Source organism: Mobula hypostoma, chromosome 17, assembly GCF_963921235.1.
Source record: "Mobula hypostoma chromosome 17, sMobHyp1.1, whole genome shotgun sequence".
Taxonomy (NCBI): domain Eukaryota; kingdom Metazoa; phylum Chordata; class Chondrichthyes; order Myliobatiformes; family Myliobatidae; genus Mobula; species Mobula hypostoma.
The window spans coordinates 68,202,454-68,228,400 of NC_086113.1; the positions used below are offsets into that span (position 1 = coordinate 68,202,454).

Consider the following 25,947-nt stretch of genomic DNA (forward strand, 5'->3'; position numbering starts at 1 on the left):
TATTGTAAATCTCCACCCAAACACCACCTTATCACCCTATCATCTCTACTGTACATCTCCCCCCAAGCCCACCTTACCACTCTATCATCTCTATTGTAAATTCCCACCCAAACACCACCTTACCACCCTATCATCTCTACTGTACATCTCCCCAACACCTTACCACCCTATCACTACTCTACATCTCCCCCCACCACCTTACCACCCTATCATATCTACTGTACATCTCCCTCCAACACCACCTTACCATGCCATCATCTCTACTGTACATCTCCCCAACACCACCTTACCACCCTATCATCTCTACTATACATCCCCCAGCACCACCTTACCACCCTATCATCTCTACTGTACATCTCCCAACACCACCTTACCACCCTATCATCTCTACTGTACATCTCTCCCCAAACACCACCTGACCACCCTATCATCTCTACTGTAAATCTCCCCCAAAACACCTTACCACCCTATCATATCTACTGTACATCTCCCCCCACACACCACCTTACCACCCTATCATCTCTACTGTAAATCTCCCCCCAACCACCTTACCACCCTATCATCCCTACTGTACTTCTCCCCCCAACACCACCTTACCACCCTATCATCTCTACTGTACATCTTCCCAACACCTTACCACCCTATCATCTCTACTGTACTCGCCCAACATCACCTTACCACCCTATCATCTCTACTGTACATCTCCCCCAACACCACCTTACCATGCCATCATCTCTACTGTACATCTCCCCCCAACACCACCTTACCACCGTCATCTCTATTGTAAATCTCCACCCAAACACCACCTTATCACCCTATCATCTCTACTGTACATCTCCCCCCAAGCCCACCTTACCACTCTATCATCTCTATTGTAAATCCCCACCCAAACACCACCTTACCACCCTATCATCTCTACTGTACATCTCTCCCCAAACACACCACCTGACCACCCTATCATCTCTACTGTAAATCTCCCCCAAAACACCTTACCACCCTATCACTACTCTACATCTCCTCCCACCACCTTACCACCCTATCATATCTACTGTACATCTCCCCCCAACACCACCTTACCATGCCATCATCTCTACTGTACATCTCCCCAACACCACCTTACCACCCTATCATCTCTACTATACATCCCCCAACACCTCCTTACCACCCTATCATCTCTACTGTACATCTCCCCAACACCACCTTACCACCCCATCATCTCTACTGTACATCTCCCCTCAAACACCACCTTACCACCCTATCATCTCTACTGTACATCTCCCAACACCACTTTACCACCCTATCATCTCTACTGTACATCTCCCCCCAAGCCCACCTTACCACCCAGCATCTCCATTGTAAATCTCCACCCAAACACCACCTTACCACCCTATCATCTCTACTGTACATCCCGCCAACACCTTACCACCGTATCATCTCTACTGTACATCTCCCCAACACCACCTTACCACCCTATCATCTCTACTGTACATCTCCCCACCACCTTACCACCCCATCATCTCTACTGTACATCTCCCCCCACCACCTTACCACCCTATCATCTCTATTGTAAATCTCCACCCAAACACCACCTTACCACCCCATCATCTCCACTGTAAATCTCCCCCCAAACACCACCTTACCACCCTATCATCTCTACTGTACATCTCCCCCCAACACCACCTTACCACCATATCATCTCTATTGTAAATCTCCACCCAAACACCACCTTACCACCCTATCATCTCTACTGTACATCTCCCACAACACCACCTTACCACCCCATCATCTCTACTGTACATCTCCCAACACAACCTTACCACCCCATCTTTACTGTACATCTCCCAACACCTTACCACCCTGTCATCTCTACTGTACAGCAGACTTCCCTAATCTTTCACTTACTGCACTGATATTTCCAGCTCATCCCTCCCTGCATATAGTAATTTCCCACTCCCCAGCTCCTCCTTATTTCCCAATCTTATTCACCTGAAAACCTGAGTACCAGGAGACTGCTCACTTGGACATATCCCCAGTTCAGGGGGCACTGGGTGAAAACATGCCACTCCTGTTTGCTTATGTCAAAGACCTCGGGGCTTGGTCACATGAACATTGTGGTACAGCAGTGTTGAGACTGCATATTGGTCCATATGTCGTTGCCTTTCTAAAGGAATTCTGCAGTGTATTTTTGAGGAAAAATCATCTTTTCATCTTTTAATTTTCATACACTCCTTTAAACTAAGGAGCAAATGAAGCTTCAGCAGATCTCTTGGTAGAATAGGACAGCAATATATTACTGACTGTGGGAATTTTGTGTATATTCCTTCCTTCCTTGTTTCCAGTGTAATGGCACTGCTTGTGTCGTTCTGAAAATGGTGTGAGAAGAGTAAATTAGATTTTGAGTATTAGTGGTAGAAGACTGAACTGTCATTGCAGCTATAAATTTCCATAAAAGACATACTCTTCCAAACTTGTCTCATCGCTCCAATTCACACTGAGGTTGCAACCAGTGCTGAAGAACCCTTGGAAAAGTATGCTGCAGGAATAGGAGGCTCCCCATGCACACTCAGCCAGTATCTGTTTGTTGAATGTTTAGTTTGTATCTGTGTAACTTGGAGGGACAAAACAAAGTTCCTGTTGAGTTTGAAGTGTTACTGAATGCTTACTGTCATAGTCTTTGTGCCTTAGATGAGTACTTAGTTGTTTTAGATGTTTGGTTGAATGTTTTACTGTCTGTCTGTAAATAAATGATTAATGTATGTACTCGTAATCAGTATTTTCTGACTCACTTACCAAACCCGTGAACTGGCTTCCCCGTAACAGTTGCAAATATGGTTTGCTCTGGATTAAATCAATTGTCAATGCTGCTGATTAATCCACGGCTCTGGAACGAAGCAAACCATTCCAGTCACACAATGCACAGAGGGGAACTGCAGAAGAGAGCCTGCTGTCAACTTGGCAATAAATGAACTTTCTCTGAGAAGACTAGAACATAGATACTGTATTGAAGCTCACTGAACATCCGCAAACTGGCAAGGCCACCCGTCTTCAAATAAATAGCCAAACAGGTATGTATCAATGTTCTGTTGTCACTTAGCATCTGTGAAGTAAAGAAGGATGGACAAATGAAATGCACAAAATGACCTTGGGCTTTTCTCCAGCAGTTTCACATTGTTAACAGACTAAAGATGAAACCTGTGTTGACATTGGGTAGGAACAAATTGCTACCATTTCCCCTCCCACAGTGACAACAGGACTTGAGACGTGAGGTACTGCAGGAGGAGCACAACAGAACAGTATGGTGGTGGACAGTGCAATGCATTCCAGCAATTAATATGGGTATGCTGGGCTATAACAAATCACCACATTTACAAATGACTTGGCCAATGAGATGGAAAGTTACAGATTCAAGGTTTCCACTGACATTGCAACCCAATCCTTCCACCCATATTACATACCAAGATATTTCTCCCCTCAGGATCACTTACTCAAGTTTGTTCCACAGTCAAAAAGCTGTTCCTTCCAGTACTCATTAATTGCCTTTCTCCCTGAGGAATTCATCCTAATTTTTTTGTTCTCAGTGGATTGGGACCTTACAGGTACGAGGTGTAATTGGGCTTAATGTTGCATTAAAAGTCACACTTCTCATTGCTGAGTTCATATTGCTGAGGTTTTCAAAGACTGAACAAATAGGCAAAACTGAAATGGATTTCACTTTGAACTTGAAAGACTAAAACAGAGGACCATCTGAGTTATAAAGAGTTTCAAGTGGGCATTGAAGGCCTTGGCTGGAATTGGGTTCTGCTCTGTTGGTATAATTTCACAACAAGGACATAAAGTAACAGCTAACACTGGCCTTCATTTTCAGGACAGGAGTATACAACGGTACAGTAATTTCTAATTCAAGCTACACAAAGCTTTGAATAAACTATACCGGCAAGTTGCCTGCACTTCTGAGTAATGCCATTCAGAATGGGTATAAACAAGAGAAAATGTGCAGATGCTGGAAATCCAAGCAACGCACACAAAATGCTGGAGGATCTCAGCATGCCAGGACGCATCTATGGAAAAAAGTACAGTTGACGTTTTGGCCCGTGACACTTTACCAGGATGATAAAGAATGGTTTTAGCAGAAACGCTCCAGAGTATAATGCAGAGTGACACATGACCTTTCCAAGAGTTCACTTGCAAGGAGGTCATGCAAACCAGGTTTGTGATCCCAGGAAAGTACTAGGTTAATAGGTAATTTTTACCTGAATTATCTTATCATTCAGAATCAAATTTATTATCACCGGCCTAAGTCGTGAAATTTGTTAATTTAGCCGTAGCAGTTCAATGGAAGAAAAAATAAGTAAATCAATTACAGTTAATGTATATTGACTGGATTAAAAATGTGCAAAAACAGAAATAATATACATTTTAAAAATAAGGTAGTGTTCACGAGTTCAATGCCCTTTTAGGAATCGGATGGCAGCCGTTCCTGAATCGCTGAGTGTGTGCCTTCAGGCTTCTGTACCTCCTACCTGATGGTAACAGTGAGAAGAGGACATGCCCTGGGTGCTGGGGGTCCTTAATAATGGACGCTGCTTTTCTGAGACACCACTCCTTGAAGGTGTCCTGGGTACTTCGTAGGCTAGTGCCCAAGGTGAAACCAATTAAATTTACGACCCTCTGCAGCTTCTTTCAGTCCTCTGCAGCAGCCCCCCCCATACCAAACAGTGACCTGTCAGAAAGCTCTCCAAGGTACATCTATCGAAGTTCTTGAGTGTTTTTGTTGACATACCAAATCTCTTCAAACTCCTAATGAAGTATATGTATTTTTATATGTATAGCGAATGATGCATATTCACTATACATATAAAAAATACACATACTGTACCAGCGGTATTACCACAAACAAAAAAGTAAGTCAGGGGATAACTGCAGAGAACATTGGTGAACAGGTTTTTTGGCACAACTGGTCCATGGCAACTAAGACGTGCCATCCAATCTAATCTCATTTGCCAGCATTTGGCCCATAATTTTCTAAATCTTTGCATTTCATCTACGTATTTGACCATTTTTTAAAAAGTTGTCAATGCACCTACCTTAACCACTCCTTCGAGCAGATCATCCCACATGCACAAAACCCTCTATATATAGAAGTTGCCCCTCAAGTTCTCCTTTCATCTAAACCTCTGTGATTCTCCAACGATAAGGTCATCTCTAAGTCTCTTATACTCCAAGGAGTACAGGCCTAGCCAGTTCACCCTCTCCCTTTAACTCAGTCCTACAAGTCCTGGCAACATCCTTGTAAACCCTTCCAAAACTCTTGATGTCAAGCTTCCTAAGTGTTGTTGGAGCTGCACCCATCAGGCAAGTGGAGAGTATTCCATTACCCTCCTAGATGGGGTCTTAACAACAGTGTAAAGGCCAAAGTATCAGAGCTAGTAACTTTCTGCAGGATACCCAGCTTCTAGCTCGCTCTTACAGCCACGTGATGGAAGTTGATATGGTGGTCTCAGTGATGCCACTGTTGAATGTAAAAGGGAAGTTGTTACACTCACTGTTGCTGACAATCATCGTCTGCTGCTTATGGTACGAATGCTACTAGTCACTAATCAGTCCATACTCTACTGTTGTCTAGAACTTGGGGCATGCAGATATGCGCTTTTTCGCCTGCTGAGAGTTGCAATTGAAATTAACCATTGCGCGTTCTTTAGTGAATATCTCCACCACTGACCTTCTAATGGAAGAAAGGCTACCAGTTGAAGATGGTTGGGCCTAGGACACTGGCCTGCAGAACTCCTGTCGTGATGCCTTGGAGCTGGGATGTTTAACCTCCAAAACCACAACCATGCGTAGTCTCCTTCCTCACACTACGTTTCCAGCAACTAGCTCTTTGAAATCCGAATCAGTTCTGCGGTTTGAGCAGTGCAACATGGTTAGTCTAGCAATCCATAGCAGATCTGTCATCAAACTCTAACAGCAGACCAGCTGGATGGTCTCACATTATTAGCAAAGTCACTTCAAAGTACCTCACTGGTTGTAAAGTTCTCAGGAGCAGAGTTTATTTATTAATTAAATAAATGTGTCTCTCTCTCTTCATACAATCATCATAAGAGCGCATGGTCCATGCAAACTCCTCCAAACAATCCAGTTAATACTATTCTCCCCCAAAACACTGCCTATGATTTACTCTTGCCCATCCAATCCCCCTTCAAAAGCCCAGAATGACTTTGCTTCCATCACCTTAAAGCCACTCAGCTCAGTATCAGAATTACCCCACTTAATGTGTTTTTCTACAAACCAGGAGTAGAACATCATAACCACACTGAATTCTACAGTGCCACTGTATCTTACTACTCACCATTACACATCATGTCCTTAGCTGGAAATCTGTCTCTCTTGGCTACCCAACCATCTCCTGATGACAACAGCCCCCTTCTCTTTATCCTGTCCAAGTCAGTCACGATCTTGTGCATCCCCATCAGTGTTCTCTCAGGATTTTTCTCCATGTTTCCCAGCAGCATCCAAACTAATAGGTTAACATTTCCAACTGTACATAGCCTGATGTTAATTTAATGATGATCACATATCCCCAAGTTATTGATCTAACTATTTTGTACAGTTACACTGATGGGATTCAGATTCGTTTCTGGACCCACACTGGGGTTGTCGAACACTGATGTTGTTTGTCACTCATTCTCAAGCAAGATATGACATCTTGTCGCTGTTGTTGCTGCGTGCGTGGAGATGGCCAATTGGAGCAATCTGCAATCAAAAACTGAAAACCCAGCAGCATTAACCACAACCATACCACGTGGTTTCAAACATGCAGGAAATGAGACAAGGCATTTTATTTACAGGGTAACTTGCTTAAAATTTAAAGGCATCAATTATTTCAAAAGGTCAGGAAAATAAAAATCAATCACCAAAATTGGGGAAAAAGCACAAAAAAATGAACAAAACAGTGAGCTCCAAAAAAGGTGTTTCACATTGCAGAATGCGATGCATCACACATTCTGAAAAATTCCTTCTTTGAAATGGTGGAAACTCTATTTTGTTCAACTCCACGCAACTTCCTTTTCACACATTTGTTGGATCTGTCAGTGTTTTGGTCGAGCATATGGTGGTATAAATATTGCAGTATAAATATTGAATCCTCTGTCCTAAACCTGAGTGATTGACTTCTCCTGAAATACATCTTGGCCACCGTTCAAAACAAGTAGCAATTTATTCTGTCCTGTTCTGTGCAATTAATCCATGAATGCAGCTACAAACCAGAAGTACAATGTCATAACCACCCAATTCCACAGTGCCACTGTATGTTACTACCCACCAACACACAGTGGCTCTGACAACCAGCTATTTGTGGCTGTCTCAGAAAAGCAGGCCAGTAAGTACACTGTTGAAAAATAAAGCTTCCTTTGAAAGTAAAATTACATGCAATACTTACTAACACAAGTATCCAGCTTCAAAACATCGATCTCATGCTAATCATAATGAAGTAACCTGTACCCTAAACACAACATTTTTGTTCAACAGCCGATTATTTAGAAACAATATTTCTAGCCAGGAACAGAACATGGATCCAGCAGTGGCCTTTTAGCCCGTCTGCAAATCAATGCAGTTGTGATCTGAATCCATACAGCTGCTATTCCCACCCTAAAATCAGTTCATACTTTTCATATACATTAGCAATAAGGAATTATGAACACATGCTGGGCTCTGCATCAGGAAATGATTCCAAAACACTGCTGAGGCCTACCACTAATTTTTAAAGCAGGCTTTCACAATTATAGCTACATCCAAGCTTCATTCTCTCAACCTACAGCTCAATGTGCTGGAATCAATGCCAGAAGAAAATTTATTATCAAATTATGGATATGTCACCATATACCACAATGAGATTTCTTTCCTTGCAAGCATTTACAGAAAAATAAAGAAATACAATAGAATTCATGAAAAACTAGGCATAAATTAAGACTTACAAATGCAATGTACAAAAGACAAACATATATATTTTAATTAAAAAAACTGAGTTGTAGAGTCTATAGCTTGAGGAATCAGTTCGGGGTTGAAGTGAGTGAAGTTATCCACTCTGGTTCAGCAGCCTGACCATCTGAAGTCATTAGAATATTCAGCACAGTCACAGGATCATCCAGTCAGTCCACCACACCCATGCTGACCTACGGGCAGTCGTCTCTAACTAATTCCATCTCTCACCACCTGGCCCATAAGCTATTACATCAAAATGATTACAGTCCTCATCTAAACACTTCCTAAGTGCTGTCAATAACTGTTTCCACCACTCTCTCCACCACTGTGGCCCAATTTTCTGGGTGAGAAAGGTTCCCCTCAAATCCCCTCTAGATCTTTTACGCTTTACTCTAAATCTATGTCATCTGTTTTTATCTACATTTGAAATGGTAAGAAGCTTCCATCCATCTATATCCTTCACATTTTATAAACCTCAATAATGTCCCTATCTTAACCCTCTCTGCTTCAGGGAGAACAGACACTGCCTCTCGAGTCTCTCAGACACCCCACCTCAGGCAACATGCTGATGAACCTCCTCCGTACCTTCTCCAGTGCTATCATATCTGAGTTGAGTTGTGACCAGAATTACATGCAGTACATGGAGCATTACATAGAGCATAATATCTTGTCCTTATACTCAGTGCCTTGGCCAGTAATCCATATACCTAAACAAAGCCATAAAGTAAGCCATGACCTCGACAGGCATCACAGCTCAGTGCCATCTTAGCCCGTGATAATACTTGTGGGCTGCTCCCAGCACACATTAGGTTGTGTTGGTTGTTAACACAAACGATGCATTTCACTGTGTTTCAATGTATACGTGATAAATAAGTGAATCTGAATCAGCCCTCAGCGTGTCCATGCCAACTCTCTGTAACAGGAAATCAAACATCTTTGCAGTCTTGCAAATGCTTCGTCACAGACAAAACTCCAGCTGAGGTTGGGTCAGTGCTTTTGAAAGGTTCAACATGACCCTTCTATTTCTGTCCTCTTGCCCTCAAATACAATGAGAAAACCCCAGAGTAATGCACGCCTTATTTCTCAACCTTCCCTGCAACTTTTGATGGCTGCATACTTTTCTCCAAGGTTTCTTTGCAACTTGTACATTAAAACTTAACACGCTGTAACAAACACACTGCATGCACATAGCACTTAAAGAGAGTGCTATTAAGCCATATTTATTGACCAGAAGTTTATTTCAAGGATTCCATGAGTTCACAAGCATTAAGCAAGGCATTTGGCTCATTCAATATAAAGTTACATTGCAAATAGCATATATATTCCCTTAGAGCACAGAGACAGGCCCTACAGTCAACTGAGTTTGTGCTGACCATAAAGGACAACATTTTCTTTAAATATACTAATTTTTTTCTTTACCCCCAATCCCCACCTTCCCATAAACTACTCCACCCCTCTCAATTCCACAACTCCCCTACACATTAGGAAGACTATAATAGTGAATTAACAGTTTAATGGGATGTGAAGGAAACCGGAGTTCCTGGGAAAACCCACACAATCAGGGATTGTGCAAACTTCAAATGGACAGCACCAGAATCGGGACTGAAAGCAAGTCTTGAGAGCAGCTCTACCAGCCGTGAAAACTTGTCATTTAAGTTTTGTAAAACATTGAATGAATGCTTGAACAGTTCAAAATGACAATTTAATTCTTTCTGAACCATTAATATGTGAAGTCTGTGTGTATGCTAATGAGTAATGTTTATGAAATGTCTGTACAATTTAAACACTGTTTAATGTCTGTAGAATGTCACTTGAGAGTTAGGTTGATGGATTCTTTCTTGGTATCTGTCAAATTGGCTTATGGATTCTCTCTTGGATTCTGACTTATTGCTTATATATAATATTAATGTTCCTTTGCAAGTCCAAAACATGTTGTGTCCAAAACATTGGTAGACTAGTGAATGAAGAGTAACCATTAAAGCACCTAATTAATTTAATGAGGGTATGCTAAACACTGTGTTGATGGGCATGTGTTGTTTGAATGAAAGAAACCAGGCTGAGTTAATGACTTCAGAACAAAAGATCAAGAAGTTTGTCTCATGTTTGCTCTAAGATTGTCAAACTCATATCTATTGGGGTGTCTTTCCTTGGTTTGTTGGACTTTAACCGAGGGCCGGAAATCGTGATCGGTGCCTGGCACCCGGGGTGGTTCCAGGAGTGAATCACAATTTGGAGTTCCCTTGACAACAGTGACAATCAAGTGGTGACTACAAAATCATGAGCCCTGGTACCTTTGTGACTTACTACATAGTATATTGAGTGGTTTACTTGTGCTTTCTATTTTATGGGTTCCTAAGATTGTCACAGCCGGGGTGGCAGTGGGAATAAGCTCCCACTACCAATAAACTGCTCCAAATAGCATGCTCTCTAACAGCCTCTGACAACCAAGTCCTACTCCTGGCCTTCACGTGTGGCTTAGCTACTAGGCCCAGCAGAACTGTTTCTGCTGACAAGAGAAGGGGCAAAGGTGGACCACTGGCACCTCAAAACCAGGTTGGCAGCCCGCCTGGGAGAAGGAAAACTCTGATTTTAAACCTCCACTGCCTTGTGGCCATGCCCACTCGTGGGAAAGGTTGTGGGAGTAAACCCCAGGAAAAAATCCAGAGCCAGGGTCCCCAAGTCAGTTTGATGTTGTTTACAACTTCACTTTGGCAACTCTGCGATGACACTAGTGCCAAGCTGTATTGGCACTTGCCCTTCCCGTGGACTACATCAGTGATGTGGAAAGGGGGAACCCGCTGCATGGGCAACAGCCGGTTCTTCAAATCTTCCCACCAGGCTTGCGCCCTGGAGAGGACCCAGTCCACCAGAGGCGCAAACCCATGATCCCCTGGGATTGATGGCTGCCTACACTGTTTTATGATAATAAATTAAGCTTAATTTACTTTGTTGTGCTTGTACACTGATTACCACATCTCCTGGACTCTGCAAATGCTTGGGTCTAATCAACCCAGCCTATTACTCTTTGGTGCTGTGAGCAGGGTCCAGGAAAATGTGGAGGCGCACAAGCAGGTCGAGAGATACCATACCCGAAACTTATCAAGTCCTCAGATGGATAGATAACTGTAAGGGTTTTGCAATGCTGACTAATGTTCTGAGTAAAATGGGGTCCTCCTAGATGTTGAGAGGTCTTTGCTGAATTGTCTAGTGTTAAACTTCCATGTGTGATATCACAAAGCCTGTTGCTTTTCCCGCTAAGAGAGTCTCTCTGCCTCACATGGGGTGGATTTTTATGACTGTGTTGCAGCAGTTGAGTACCGAAACAGCTGAACTCTGAGGAAAATAAGTGATTGCAGCGCAAGTTGGCCTTTTTGAGTTCTCAAAACACTGTTTTGAGTGACACACATCATGCTGAACACTCCAGGCCTAAACAAGCTGTTGTGGCTGACATGGATATCTGGTACAATGATGATTCGGCTAGGGACAAAAACAATGTAATCGAAGGTCAATTCTCTATCATGTAAAAGTTAAACAGGAACACGGACTGACTAACAAAATCAGGCTCCATTGTTTGTTCCTCCCACTACTGAAGCCACTATCAGTAACTACATTACCACCGAGTTACAGGATCTAGACAAAAGGCTGCATCAGCAGTCAGGGGAATCCTTGCCCAGCTGGCTCACACACCTATGGGATTTAGGAGCATCCCAACTGATTTTTTTAATGCGCATGAATTGATTTAGTTATGGTCATTAACAGCTGACCCACTGGTCCTGGCTAAATTTCAAGCTGATCAGGCTGACAGAGCTGAACACTCCTGTGAGCAGAGGTCATACAGTGTCAAGGAAGTGAAATTTGTGTAGTGAAAATTACGACTGAGAAGGTGCTCAGGAAGCTTGATGGTCTGAGGGTGGATAAATCTCCTGGACCTGATGGAATGCATCCTCGGGTGCTGAAGGAAGTAGCTAGAGAGATCGCGGAGGTATTAACAATGACCTTTCAAGAATCGATAGATTCTGGCATTGTACCGGATGATTGGAAAATTGTAAATGTTATTCCGCTATTTAAGAAGGGTGGGAGGCAGCAAAAAGGAAACTATAGACCTGTTAGCCTGACATCAGTGGTTGGGAAGTTGTTGGAGTCAATTGTTAGGGATGAGATTACGAAGTACCTGGAGGCACATGACAAGATAGGCCAAATCCAGCATGGTTTCCTGAAAGGAAAATCTTGCCTGACTAACCTACTGCAATTTTTTGAGGAAATTACAAGCAGAGTAGACGAAGGAGATGCAGTAGACACGGTGTACTTGGATTTTCAGAAGGCCTTTGACAAGGTGCCACACATAAGGCTGCTTAGCAAGACAGATTCCATGTAATTACAAGGGAGTTACGAGAATGGGTGGAGCATTGGCTGATCGGCAGAAAACCAAGAGTTGGAATAAAGGGATCCTTTTCTGGCTGGCTACCAGTTACCAGTGGAGTTCCACAGGGATCGGTGTTGGGACCGCTGCTTTTTACGATGTATGTCAATAACTTGGACTACGGTATTAATGGATCTATGACTAAATTTGCCAATGATACAAAGATAGGTGGAGGAGCGGGTAGTGTTGAGGAAACAGAGAGCCTGCAGAGAAACTTAGATAGTTTAGGGGGATGGACAAAGAAGTGGCAGATGAAATACAATGTTGGAAAGTGTATGGTCATGCACTTTGGTGGAAGAAATAAACAGGCAGACTATTATTTATATGGGGAGAGATTTCAAAATGCAGAGGTGCAGAGGGACTTGGGAGCCCTTATGCAGAATACCCTAAAAGTTGACTGCCAGATTGAGTCAATTGTGAAGAAGGCAAATGCAATGTTGGCATTCATTTCTAGAGGTATAGAATATAAGAGCAGAGATGTGATGTTGAGGCTCTATAAGGGATTCGTGAGACCACACTTGGAGCATTGTGTGCAGTTTTGGGTTCCTTATTTTAGAAAGGATATACTGACATTAGAGGGGGTTCAGAGAAGATTCACAAGAATGATTCCAGGAATGAAAGGGTTACCATATGAGGAACGTCTGGTAGCCCTTGGGCTGTATTCCCTGGAGTTCAGGAGAATGGGGGGGCGGGGGGGGGGGATCTCAAACAAACATTCCAAATGTTAAAAGGCCTGAACAGATTAGATATGGCAAAGTTGTTTCCCATGGTAGGGGAATCTAGGACAAAAGGGTATGACTTCAGGATTGAAGGACGTCCATTTAGAACTGAGATGCAGAGAAATTACTTTAGTCAGAGGGTGGTAAATCTGTGGAATTTGTTGCCACGAGCGGCTGTGGAGACCAAGTCATTGGGTGCATTTAAGGCAGAGATAGATAGGTTCTTGATTAGCCAGAGCATCAAGGGGTATGGGGAGAAAGCAGGGGAGTGGGAATGACTGGAAATATTGGCTCAGCCATGATTGAATGGCAGAGCAGACTTGATGGGCTGAATGGCCTACTTCTGCTCCTATATCTTATGGTCTAAGCTGGCTGTGCTTGAACGCTCCTTGTAAGCAGTGGTCATACACAGGGAGTGCTTGAATGCTCCTCTCAGCAGTAGTCATACAAGCTGTCTGTGCTTGCTATCCTACTCCTTTGAATTGGCATGAGTCTCCTGGTCCCTGGAAAATCCCCTTAGAGGCTACTTCATGCCTCCATAAAAAGACAACACAATTTGCCATTTATAACATCAATATATTTACCGAGCCCAAGCCCATCCCCGTTCCCAATTGATAGAATGGGGACCCCGACGGCAGAGAGGCACCTTGCTGGCCCTGTTCGGGCCATCTGAGGGTCAGACTGCTGCAGAGTTTATTCAGCACCACTTGGATGTAGATCAGGAACAGGTGCAGGTTAAAGCTGCTTTAAAATTCCGGCAGCAGCAGGGGTAATCTGAGCACACGATGAATAGAACCAGGAATGCTCCGAAGTAGCCAACAACTTTCCCTCAACAGTCGGTATCAAAGGTCCCCTCGTGCCATCTGAGCAGAAAGGAAATGTTTCTGTCCCTGCTGAAGGCAGGGCTAGGCAAGGAGAAAACTGACAGTATACAAACTGGTGTTTTTTGTGTTATACTGAAAGCACTGTAACCCAGGTGGGTTGCATTCAATAGCCCAGGCAAAAGGACCAGTCGCCCTTCTGACCCTTACACTGGAATGCAATGTCAATCCCAGAGCAGGACTTTCCCCTGTTGTATGCGGACTTTGGCGAACTGAACCTGGATGGTAGGTTACTCAGACTAGGGATATGGCCAGGTCTCTGGGAAACTCATATTTCTGGTGTCCCAGAGGGAGACCTGTTACCCATTGGTAATCACATGGTTATAAGTAACGGTGAATTGCCCTGGTGGGCACTGGGGCTGAGGTTACCTATTACATACGAATCTGGATCTATACACAAGGGAGCGAGTGTATATTCCGGGATATGGAGGATGGGTTATGGATGGTATACGAACAAAGGTCCCTTTCATTCAAGGCAGGGGTCTTCCTCGGTGTGACTCCATGCTCATCTCCCAGATACCTGAAAACATTGTGGGAATTTATTTGTTAATGGAAATTTCTATCACAATGTCCTTCGGTAAATTTGCATTTGGTATTAGGAAGATGTCTATTCTGGTTAAAAAGTCAAAATAGGAACCTGTCTTTATACCCTTTCCATCGCATATAGTAGTTGCTAAGCAATATCGTCTCCTGAGGGCACAAGGAAATCGATGAGACAGTCTAGTTCCTCCTAAACCTGGGGGTACTTCGTCTAACTTCATCACCTTATAATAACAGTTTTGTTTGGCCAGTTCGGAAACCTGATGGTTCATGGCAAACGACCACTGATTATTGTCAATTAAATTGATCTTCCCCTCCAGTGGCCACAGCTGTTCCAGACATTGTGACCTTGCCTGAAGACATTTCTAGTGACACCGACAGTTCTTATGCTGTTACTGATTTGGCTGATCCTTTCCTCTGCATCCCTGTTGCTGACCAGTCCCAGCATCTGTTTGTTTTCACATGGAATGGCCTTCAGTACACCTTCACACAGCTTCCACAGGGATCTGTACAGTACATAGTGCTACTTGTGGTGGTACAGGATTTGTGTGAAGGTGTCCTCTCCCAGCACTACTCTACACACTGTACAGGTGATGTGCTATTGCAGGGATCCTCTGAGGCCCTTAATACTTTCATCGATCACATGGGGATGGGAAACTAACCCCAGTAAAGTACAGGGACCAGCTATGACTCTCCATTTACTCGGAATACAATGGACTTAGGGCAAAAGGATAATTTCTAAAAAGGTCAGAAATAAGATTCTGGACGTAGCACCCCCAGGACTAAACAAGAAGCCCAATGTTTTGTTGGCCTTTTGGAATACTGGCAAGACTATATACTCCATTTGACTATGCTCCTCCAAACCTTGTACACAGTGACAAGAAATAGAGCAACACAAACAAGATGCTGGCGGAACTCTGCAGGCCGGACAGCATCTATCAAAAAGAGTCAACAGTCGACGTTTCCAGTTGAACCCTCCTCCAGGACTTCAGTCTGTTGACTCTTTTCGATAGATGCTGCCCGGCCTGCTGAGTTCCACCAGCATCTTGTTTGTGTTGCTTTGGATTTCCAGCATCCGCAGACTTCCTCGTGTTTGCGACAAGAAATAAATTGAGTTTTGTATGGAGCCCGAGCAACAATGAGCTTTTGAGGCTGCAAAGGAGGCTATCGCCGTGGCCTTACCCCTGACTCCTCATCAAGGAAGCCTCCCTTTTGCACTGCAACGTTCTACTGAAGATGATGAGGGTGTCAGGAGCCTGTGACAGAAGTATGGAGGAAGGAACATCCCTCTGGATTTCTGGTCCTGAAAGCTTCCTGATTCTACCACCAGATACACTGTGTTTGAGAAACAACTCTTGACAGCTGAGCTTTAATAGAGACTGAAGCACAGACAAGAGATTCTCTCTTCTCCCTCCACCCTGACCTTCCCAGAGTGGGATGGGGTCTCTCTGACACATGTAACGTTCCGTTATATTGGCTCGTATATGTCTAGGGGAAATACCGCCCAGCACCTGCTTCAACACTCCCCTCAGGGTCAGTCGCCGCCCGAATCAATCACAAACATCAATCATCAGCCAGCACACCCAGTAAATTTTAACAAATACACTTTATAGATATTACTAATTCTAAGACATTAATATACATTTGATACAGAGAGGAAAGTAGTGGAAAAAAAAGGCGCCAACACTTATCAAAGTCCAAGTTCTTCGTGCGCTACCGTTGAAGCTCAATTCGACGTCAGACGACCACCCGAATTCTGTCAACTCACGGCTCGGGACCACCCTGAGTGATCGACCGGAGCCTCTCCGCACGTCCGCGGTCCTCCCCGTCTCTCCTCCGACTCCCCGCCAAAACTCAGTCCACAGTCATATCATACAGCGTGGCATCCGAAAACAAAACGATACATAACCACCCATTGGCTAATAGAACCTTGTTATCTCATTTTAAAGTAAAACAAACTGTTAGCGCAAACTCTCTTCAGCGTTAAAACACAACAAAGCCGCATTCCCCAGATTAGCATAACAAAATCGCCATTTTAAATGTAACAAAAGAAAGACCCCGTACACACACACACACATAAGGTAGGGCATGCACAACAGAATTTAATTGTCGTGGAAGTGGTATATTTCTGAATGAGCATCAAAATCATTAAAATACATGAACTGGCTGAGTCCTCTCAGGCTACATCATGCACTCCTGAAGCTACTCCAGCTGAAGTCTCGCCAGTTGCGTGGGACTTTCCCTTTGATTTACTAACTCCCACTCAGCAGCACCACACCTGGATCACCAATGGCTCTCCCATATGGAAGAATGGTCATCATTCTTGGAAGGCTCCTGCCTTTAACCCTTTCACCCAACAAATTCTGATAAGGAAGGTGAGTCAATATGCATAGCTTGTAGCAGTGCGTACTCTCCTCGTACATGAAACTGAAGAAGCCCATATTTAGTCTGATTTTCCGCTGTTGCTAATGGTCTGGTTTCCCCCAATGGAACCGGCAGTCTTGTACTGTAATGGGACGTCCCTTATAGGAAGCGGCGTTATGGAGTTACATTTAGAGCCAATCACTATGATACCTTGTCGACCCCCATTTGAAAGATGATTCGCCGACGACGCGATTCAACAACATTGCTGACATTGCTCGTGTTGACATGTTGACATCCGGCCCCCAGCGTTAAATACCGCTATTGCCACTTGCTCAGTGGGCCTATAAGTCTTCCGGTCATTTGGGGATACAGGGTACTGTGGAGTGGTACAGGCTGTGGGGATTATTCCTTCCCACTGGTGTAGCTCATTCAGCAGTAGGGAATTGTGAGTTATGTTTAGAAACTAAGGACAGACAACTTTTAAAAGGACCCTTGGCTGACATTCAACAAGAGTGTGCTCCTGCTCAGATTCGGCAAATAGATAATGTCCGTCCTTTTCCAGTTCCACTATGGTGGACACTTATTCTGGTATTTTGATGGCAACCCCTACTGTTAAAGCTAATCAAGATGGTACCGTTTAGGGATTAGAACAACGTCTTCTGCATATGGGATCCCCTTGAAATTCAATCCGATAATTTTCAGGTTCCAGGGAACAAGAGTGGGCTGTCTCTAATGATGTACACTGAGTCTTCCATCTTCTCTATTATTCTCAGGCTAGTTGTCTAATTTTTAAAAAAATGAATGGCCTATTAAAACAGTAAATTCATTTTTTACTCCTACCAAATCCTTATGAGGGATCCTAGATGAGGGTAGCGCAGTGGATGTGATCTACATGGATTTTAGTAAGGCATTTGACAAGGTTCCACACAGTAGACTTATTCAGAAAGTCAAAAGGCATGGGATCCAGGGAAGTCTGGCCAGGTGGATTCGGAATTGGCTTGCCTGCAGAAGGCAGAGGGTGGTGGTGGAGGGAGTACATTCAGATTGGAGGATTGTGGCTAGTGGTGTCCCACAAGGATCTGTTCTGGGACCTCTACTTCTCATGATTTTTATTAACGACTTGGATGTGGGGGTAGAAAGGGTGGGTTGGCAAGTTTGCAGATGACACAAAGGTTGGTGGTGTTGTAGATAGTGTAGAGGATTGTCAAAGATTGCAGGGAGACATTGATAGGATGCAGAAGTGGGCTAAGAAGTGGCAGATGGAGTTCAAACTGGAGAAGTGTGAGGTGGTACACTTTGGAAGGAAAAACTCCAAGGCAGAGTACAAAGTAAATGGCAGGATACTTGGTAGTGTGGAGGAGCAGAGGGATCTCGGGGTACATGTCCACAGATCCCTGAAAGTTGCCTCACAGGTGGATAGGGTAGTTATGAAAGCTAACACCCCATAAGCTTTCTTAAGTCGAGGGATAGAGTTTAAGAGTCGCGATGTAATGATGCAGCTCTATAAAACTCTTGTTAGGCCACACTTGGAGTACTGTGTCCAATTTTGGTCACCTCACTATAAGAAGGATGTGGAAGGATTGAAAAGGGTACAGAGGAGATTTACCAGGATGCTGCCTGGTTTAGAAAGTATGAATTATGATCAGAGATTAAGGGAGCTAGGGCTTTACTCTTTGGAGAGAAGGAGGATAAGAGGAGACATGATACAGGTGTACAAGATAATAAGAGGAATAGATAGAGTGGATAGCCAGCGCCTCTTCCCCAGGGCACCACTGCTCAATACAAGAGGACATGGCTTTAAGGTAAGGGATGGGAAGTTCAAGGGGGATATTAGAGGAAGGTTTTTTTTTTACTCAGAGAGTGGTTGGTGTGTGGAATGCACTGCCTGAGTCAGTGGTGGAAGCAGATACACTAGTGAAGTTTAAGAGACTACTAGACAGGTATATGGAGGAATTTAAGGTGGGGGTTTATATGGGAGGCAGGGTTTGAGGGTTGGCACAACATTGTGGGCTGAAGGGCCTGCACTGTGCTGTACTATCTATGTTCTATGTTATCTGGATGGTTACGTATCCTTCCCTGAGAGAGCTTTGTATTTCAAGAACTTTATACTTTATAGTCGCCAAACAATTGGTACTAGAACGTACAATCATCACAGCGATATTTGATTCTGCGCTTCACACTCCCTGGATTACAAATATTAAATATTATAAATATTTAAAATAGTTAAATTAGTAAATATTAAAAATTTAAATTATAAGTCATAAATAGAAAATAGAAAAATGAGAAGTAAGGTAGTGCAAAAAAACCAAGAGGCAGGTCTGGATATTTGGAGGGTACGGCCCAGATCCAGGTCAGGATCCGTTCAGCAGTCTTATCACAGTTGGAAAGAAGCTGTTCCCAAATCTGGCCATACGAGTCTTCAAGTTCCTGAGCTTTCTCCCAGAGGGAAAAGGGACGAAAAGTGTGTTGGCTGGGTGGGTCACATCCTTGATTATCCTGGCAGCACTGCTCCGACAGCGTGCGGTGTAGAGTGAGTCCAAGGACGGAAGATTGGTTTGTGTGATGTGCTGCGCCGTGTTCACGATCTTCTGCAGCTTCTTTCGGTCTTGGACAGGACAACTTGCATACTAGGTTGTGATGCACCCTGGAAGAATGCTTTCTACGGTGCATCTATAAAAATTAGTGAGGGTTTTAGGGGACAGGCCAAATTTCTTTCGTTTTCTCGGGGAGTAAAGGTGCGGGTGAACTGCCCCTTGAAAGGAGGTACTCCATTTTTGTTAATGACAAGACACTGTATTCCTATTGTTCCTGATGGCACAACTGAATGTACTGATAGAGAGTTGATTCAGATTTGCAATGAGGGTAAAGTGTCTGTGACATACCCATCTTCCCCTCCAGTGAAGGGTGAGATTATAGCTGACTGACAAGGAACTACACACTGGCTGATGGTACAAGGTCAGACCCATCGTGTGTGTGTGTGTGTGTGTGTGTGTGTGTGTGTGTGTGTGTGTGTGTGTGTGTATATATATATATATATATACACACACACACACACACACACACACACACACAAGGGCAAATTGAAAACACTTCTAACTATCTCTCCACCTTTGTTTTTAAAGGTTCCTGCCAGAACATTTCTTCATTTTGTTTTAATGCTTGTCCTGTGGTTTGTTGGATGTCGGACTTCTATTGAGAACCAACAAGCTGATGATAATTTTGCAATTTGTGAAAATATTATTGTTTTGGTAAAAGATGTACATTATGTGACAGGTGCTAATTGGGGGCCTATAAATCTGAGGGAATGGTGCAAGCTTAGAGTGACTGGCCTCATATATTTCTGTGAAATGAGTGCCAAGTTACTTGTAATTTGATTCCTGCATCCCTGATCACAATGTAGTGTTTGTAAATCTTACTCATTCTGTTTGAATTGTCAACAAAATGGTGTTCACCCCTGAGGAACAGGGACATACTTTAATGTGAATGTTGAGGTTAATCATTGGATCTGTATAATTCCTCAATTTTAATAATCGTGATTATATTATTTTTAATCATCTAAGAGATATTAATATATATTCTTCATTTAAGCAGAGGGAAGAACTCTACGTGTCTTTCACCTGCCAGATCTTCAAGGGGTTTAACGTGTTAAATTAAATTTTGTAAACATTGAATGACTATCTGAACAGTTCAAAGTGACAATTAACTCTTTCTGAACCTTTAGCGTGTGTGTTAGTGAGAAATGTTTGTACATATTGAACACTGTTAATGTCTGTAGAATACCTGTTAGTGAATAAATGTCCACTGGTCATTTTGAGAGATGGGTTGAATAATTCTTTCTTAGACTTATACACGATTAACATTAGAATGTCTGTTAATGACTAAATCTCTGCTGGTCACATTGAGAGGGAGGTTGATGGATTCTTTCTTGGATTCAGGCTTATCGCAAACATGCTGTATAATTTCAATGTTTTTTTCTAAGTCCAAACAACATTATATCCAAAACATTGGTGGACTAATAGATGACGAGTTACCATTAAATCATCTAATTGATTTACGAAGGTATGGATACTTGTTGTTTGAATGAAATAAACCAGGCCAAGTTAATGGCATAAAAACAAAAGACGAAAGTTTGTCTGTCTCATGCTTCTTCGAAGCTCGTCAATCTCATTTATTGGGGTGTCTTTTCTTGGTTTGTTGGACATCAGCCCAGAGCTGCAAATCCCGATCGGTGCCTGGGACCCAGGGGTGGTTTCACGAGTGAGTTGGAATTTGGGGTTCCTTGACAACAGCAACAATCAAGTGGTGACCAAGAATCGAGAGCCCTAAAATCTGTGTGGAAATCTTAGTGACTTACAACTAGTATTTTGTATAAATTAGGCTCAAGTTACTTTGTTGTGCTTGTATGCTTATTACCACATCTGCTGGACACTCAAATTATTTGGGTCTGATCAACCCAGCCCATTACTGTTCATCACCCCAACTCTCTACTTTCTGGAACAACTGTAGCTCAACAGCATCCAGGATAAAGCAGGGACTCCACCTGCCATCTCACACATTCATTTCCTCCATCACTGGCATCACTCCATCAATAGCACTCCAGTTACCAACCCAGGCTTCTCCAAATCCATCACGCAAACCTGCAACCTCTACCAGTGAAATCTGTTGACTCATCAAACTGGATAGAGAAGCTGTTTTTTTTTTCAGTTAGTCACACAAAACCTCTGTGACATGTCGTCAATATATCAACTTATACGGTTTGAGAGTGAAACCTTTTCAATTCCTCGTACTGCATCTTGTCCTAACATTTTACCCACTAGAATTTTGCATGCTGGCATTCACTCTTAGGTTCTCACCAACTGTGCGTCAGCTCAAGTTGGGAGAGTCCATTCAATGCTCAGAAAAAGCATTTCATGCTCATCAGCCTATTGACCTCCCCTCTATGCAATAGAGTGCTCACCATCAGCCTACCCTCCCCTCCGTGCAATAGAGTGCGCACCATCAGCCTACCCTCCCCTCCGTGCAATAGAGTGCTCACCATCAGCCTACCCTCCCCTCTGTGCAATAGAGTGCTCACCATCAGCCTACCCTCCCCTCTGTGCAATAGAGTGCTCACCATCAGCCTACCCTCCCCTCTGTGCAATAGAGTGCTCACCATCAGCCTACCCTCCCCTCTGTGCAATAGAGTGCTCACCATCAGCCTACCCTCCCCTCCGTGCAATAGAGTGCGCACCATCAGCCTACCTTCCCCTCTGTGCAATACAGCACTCCTCTTCAGCCTACTTCCAATGCTTGCCTTAATAGGTTGGGTAGAATGTAAGAATCGGGACGTCACATTGTAACTGATCTGGAATACTGCGTGTGCAGTTACAGTCACTACATTGTATGAAGGCCGTGTTTCTGAGGAATGATTGCAGAGGAAATTCATCAGGATGTTGTTGGGATTGGAGGACTTTATGTGGAGATGTTGAATCGGCTGGGCTTGTTTTGACTGGAGTGAAGGAGGATGACGGAAGCATATGAAATTATGAGGGGGTAGGGTAGATAGTCAGAATATTTTCCATAGCTATATCAAAACAAGAGTGTAAAGGTTTAAGGTGAGAGGAAGGAGTTTTAAAGTGGATTTAGAGGCATTTTTATTAAGATAGAATGGCTGATATTTGGAACACATTACTGTACCAAAGGAGGTGGTGTAATCGGATGAGAGGTTAGACAGACATTTGAATAGCCAAGGCCTAAAAGGGTGTGATCCTATCACAGGCAAATGCGATTGGTGTAGGTTGGCACGGACATTCATTTATTTTGAAATATAGCATGGCATGGACCACTCTACTCCACAAGCCATACCACCCAGAAACCCACCACAGCATAATTTACAATGACCAATGAACCTAGTAACTGGTACGCTTTTGGACTGTGGGAAGAAACCAGAGCACACAGAGGAAACACACGTGATTATGGAGAGAATGTACCAACTCTTTACAGGCAGTGCCCTGAGCTGAAACAGCGTAGCGCTAACTGCGATACTATCTTGGTGTCCAGGGTGGGGAGGAGGGCCCATTGTGCATCGACAACACAACGCTGAGTGGAACGATGGTGGGAGAGGGGCCCATTGTGCACCGGACAACACAATGCTGAGTGGGACGATGGTGGGGAGAGGGGCCCATTGTGCACCGGACAACACAATGCTGAGTGGGACGATGGTGGGGAGAGGGGCCCATTGTGCACCGGACAACACAATGCTGAGTGGAACAATGGTGGGGAGAGGGGCCCACTGTGCACCGGACAACACAATGCTGAGTGGGACGATGGTGAGGAGAGGGGCCCATTGTGCACCGGACAACACAATGCTGAGTGGGACGATGGTGGGGAGAGGGGCCCACTGTGCACCGGACAACAAAATGCTGAGTGGGACGATGGTGGGGAGAGGGGCCCACTGTGCACCAGACAACACAATGCTGAGTGGGACGATGGTGGGGAGAGGGGCCCATTGTGCACCGGACAACACAATGCTGAGTGGGACGATGGTGGGGAGAGGGGCCCATTGTGCACCGGACAACACAATGCTGAGTGGGACGATGGTGGGGAGAGGGGCCCATTGTGCACCGGACAACACAATGCTGAGTGGGACGATGGTGGGGAGAGGGGCCCATTGTGCACCAGACAACACAATGCTGAGTGGGACGATGGTGGGGAGAGGGGCCCATTGTGCACCGGACAACACAATGCTGAGTGGGACGATGGTGAGGAGAGGGGCCCATTGTGCACTGGACAACACAATGCTGAGTGGGACGATGGTGAGGAACTGGATAACAATGCTGAGTGGGATGATGGTGAGGAACTGGATAACAATGCTGAGTGGGACGATGGTGAGGAGTAAAGGCCCATTCTACACTGGATAACACTATGCTGAATGAGATTACTGCAAGCACAGCCAATCTATGGATCAATATCACAAGATGTGAGTTTGAATCTGACCCAGGAAGAAATTAAGTAATAGCTGAAACGGGAGGGAGGGGGAACTTCTGAAGTCTGAATGTGAAACCCTGAATCTCCAAGACTTCTGTCAGAAATCACCCCCATTCACTGAGCCCCTTCCACCTAATGTCACTGAAACCTGAACTGGTGTCAATCAGGAATGGACAATAAATACTAGCATCACCAGACACACCCACAAGTGATTAAATCTTAGAAAAATGTAAAGCCTCTGCTAACGTCTGTTCTTACATTCTCACTATTATGAGGTCTAATACAAACTTTTTAATACATAGAAGCGATTTAAATATACAATTTCTTCATTTTTGGATATTTTTCCTTTAGGTGTTTAAGTATTTACTTGGGTGAAGAAAAGAATCCACTTACAAAAAAGGCAAAGCGTCTCTCATAATCAAGTGTGATTATCATCAACAAATACCCACTTAGAAGATGTCCTGAACAAAGCAATAAGGTGCCTACGAAATGAAGTAACATCTTTTCACAAAGGACATTAATGGTGCTACACCAGGAGGTATCAGAGCAGATGCCGAAACACTTGGTCAATCAATTTTGAGGAAGAAGTTTGTGGGGAGGGGAGAGGAATTGGGACAACCAGGAATGGATTTGGGTATGGTAAAAGCCTAAACTGAAGAATACAGAGGAGGTGCAGGAAAGGACAATATGGGGAAGGGGGATAAATCTGAAAATAATGAAGGGTTGAGATACAGCTGCTGACGGCTACAGCTTACGGTAACGAAATCCTGTTCTGTCTTTAGCGTATAAAACCAGTTCCAGGCAGGTTCTCAAGACCACAATGAGAGCCTAAAGTTTGCATCTCATCCCTTCCTGGACCTCCTTTCTGCACATGACCGTGCGGACTTTGTCTTTCCGCCACCGCCCCTACCCTGTTACAGGCCCCTTGTAGCGGACTGGTAAAGCTCAGTGTGAAACCGACTGAAAGGTCTGGACTTGTCTGCACGGGTCAATTCAACTCCAGAGTCCGACAGAAAATTAACAGTTCCTACTTTTTGGAAGCGCCATTAAACAGAGGTACAAGAAGAATAAATGTCAAAGGTTCGTCGGGGAGGTTGAACATCTAGGAAAATAACCACTGGTGAGATGTGGTTAATCCTAAAATGGCCCCAATAAATTTCAGGACCCGCACTCCGGAGGCAGTATCAGCCATAACCGAATATGGACTGTGCAAAGCTGCACATGCCTCGTTCGGTGTTCAGTTACCACCTACCCAGCCCCAGTATAATTAGTAACGGGCAGCCAGCCTCTAGGGAACAGCCCAGCAAGTAATCTAGAACTCACTTCCGCGTAAAGGGGAAATATTGAGCCCCCATTGTGCAAACCTCTCCGAACCGGCTCATATCGCCTTTGACAGAGCATAACGTTAAGCACCTTCCCCGGGAGTCTCCGTGCTCCTGCACCCACAACTCCGCATGCAGCGCCGGGTTTGTTCTAATAATGCCCCTGCTTAAATAAACGTTATGCAAAAACACAACCGGCTCTCTAGTTCACCGACTTTGTTGTTTTCCCTCTGCTGATGATTGAGTTACCATTGTTCGCCGCCGGCACCGTGAACACAACCCCCCAGGCCACACAGGCGGATGAAACCCCCTCACACTTACTGCGTGGCTGGCCGATCGGCGGAACGCTTCAGCCCGCTCCGTTGTCCTTCTCGACCTTCCCACCACTCGATTTGAAGCGCCCGCTTTCGCCGGCGCCCAGTTCCTCCCGACAACTCGACTCCGCGCCTGTTTTGGCTCCTTTCCAGCGGCCGCCAGCTCCCAGTACCCGGTTCACAGCATCAGTGCCCGGGAAGAGGATGTGAAAGCCGCCGGCACATCCCTCCTTTCCACTCCCCGCTCCGTCACTCGCACACAGCCGGCTACACCACGAACGGACACCAGTCCCGGCTTCTCTTCTCCATGCTGCTGTTACTAGGATCCAGTTCCCTGTCAAAGGCGTGGACTGCGCTGGGGTTACGTCACCAGCTGGGGGATGGGGAGGGAGATGTCACATACAGCCCACTCTCCAGCCTCTCGTATTCCCCCCACCCCCACCG

The 25,947-nt window shown here is 44.4% G+C and overlaps 1 protein-coding gene across 1 annotated transcript in view; it reads right to left on the reverse strand.

The window, feature by feature from the left end:
* trak1a (trafficking protein, kinesin binding 1a) overlaps positions 1-25,676 on the reverse strand; it is a 268,008-nt gene extending 242,332 nt beyond the window's left edge. Inside the window, exon 1 of the mRNA XM_063070077.1 lies at positions 25,511-25,676. The gene's annotated coding sequence lies outside the window, so the exon portion shown is untranslated. The remainder of the gene's footprint in view (positions 1-25,510) is intronic.
* Between the last annotated feature and the right edge of the window lie 271 nt (positions 25,677-25,947).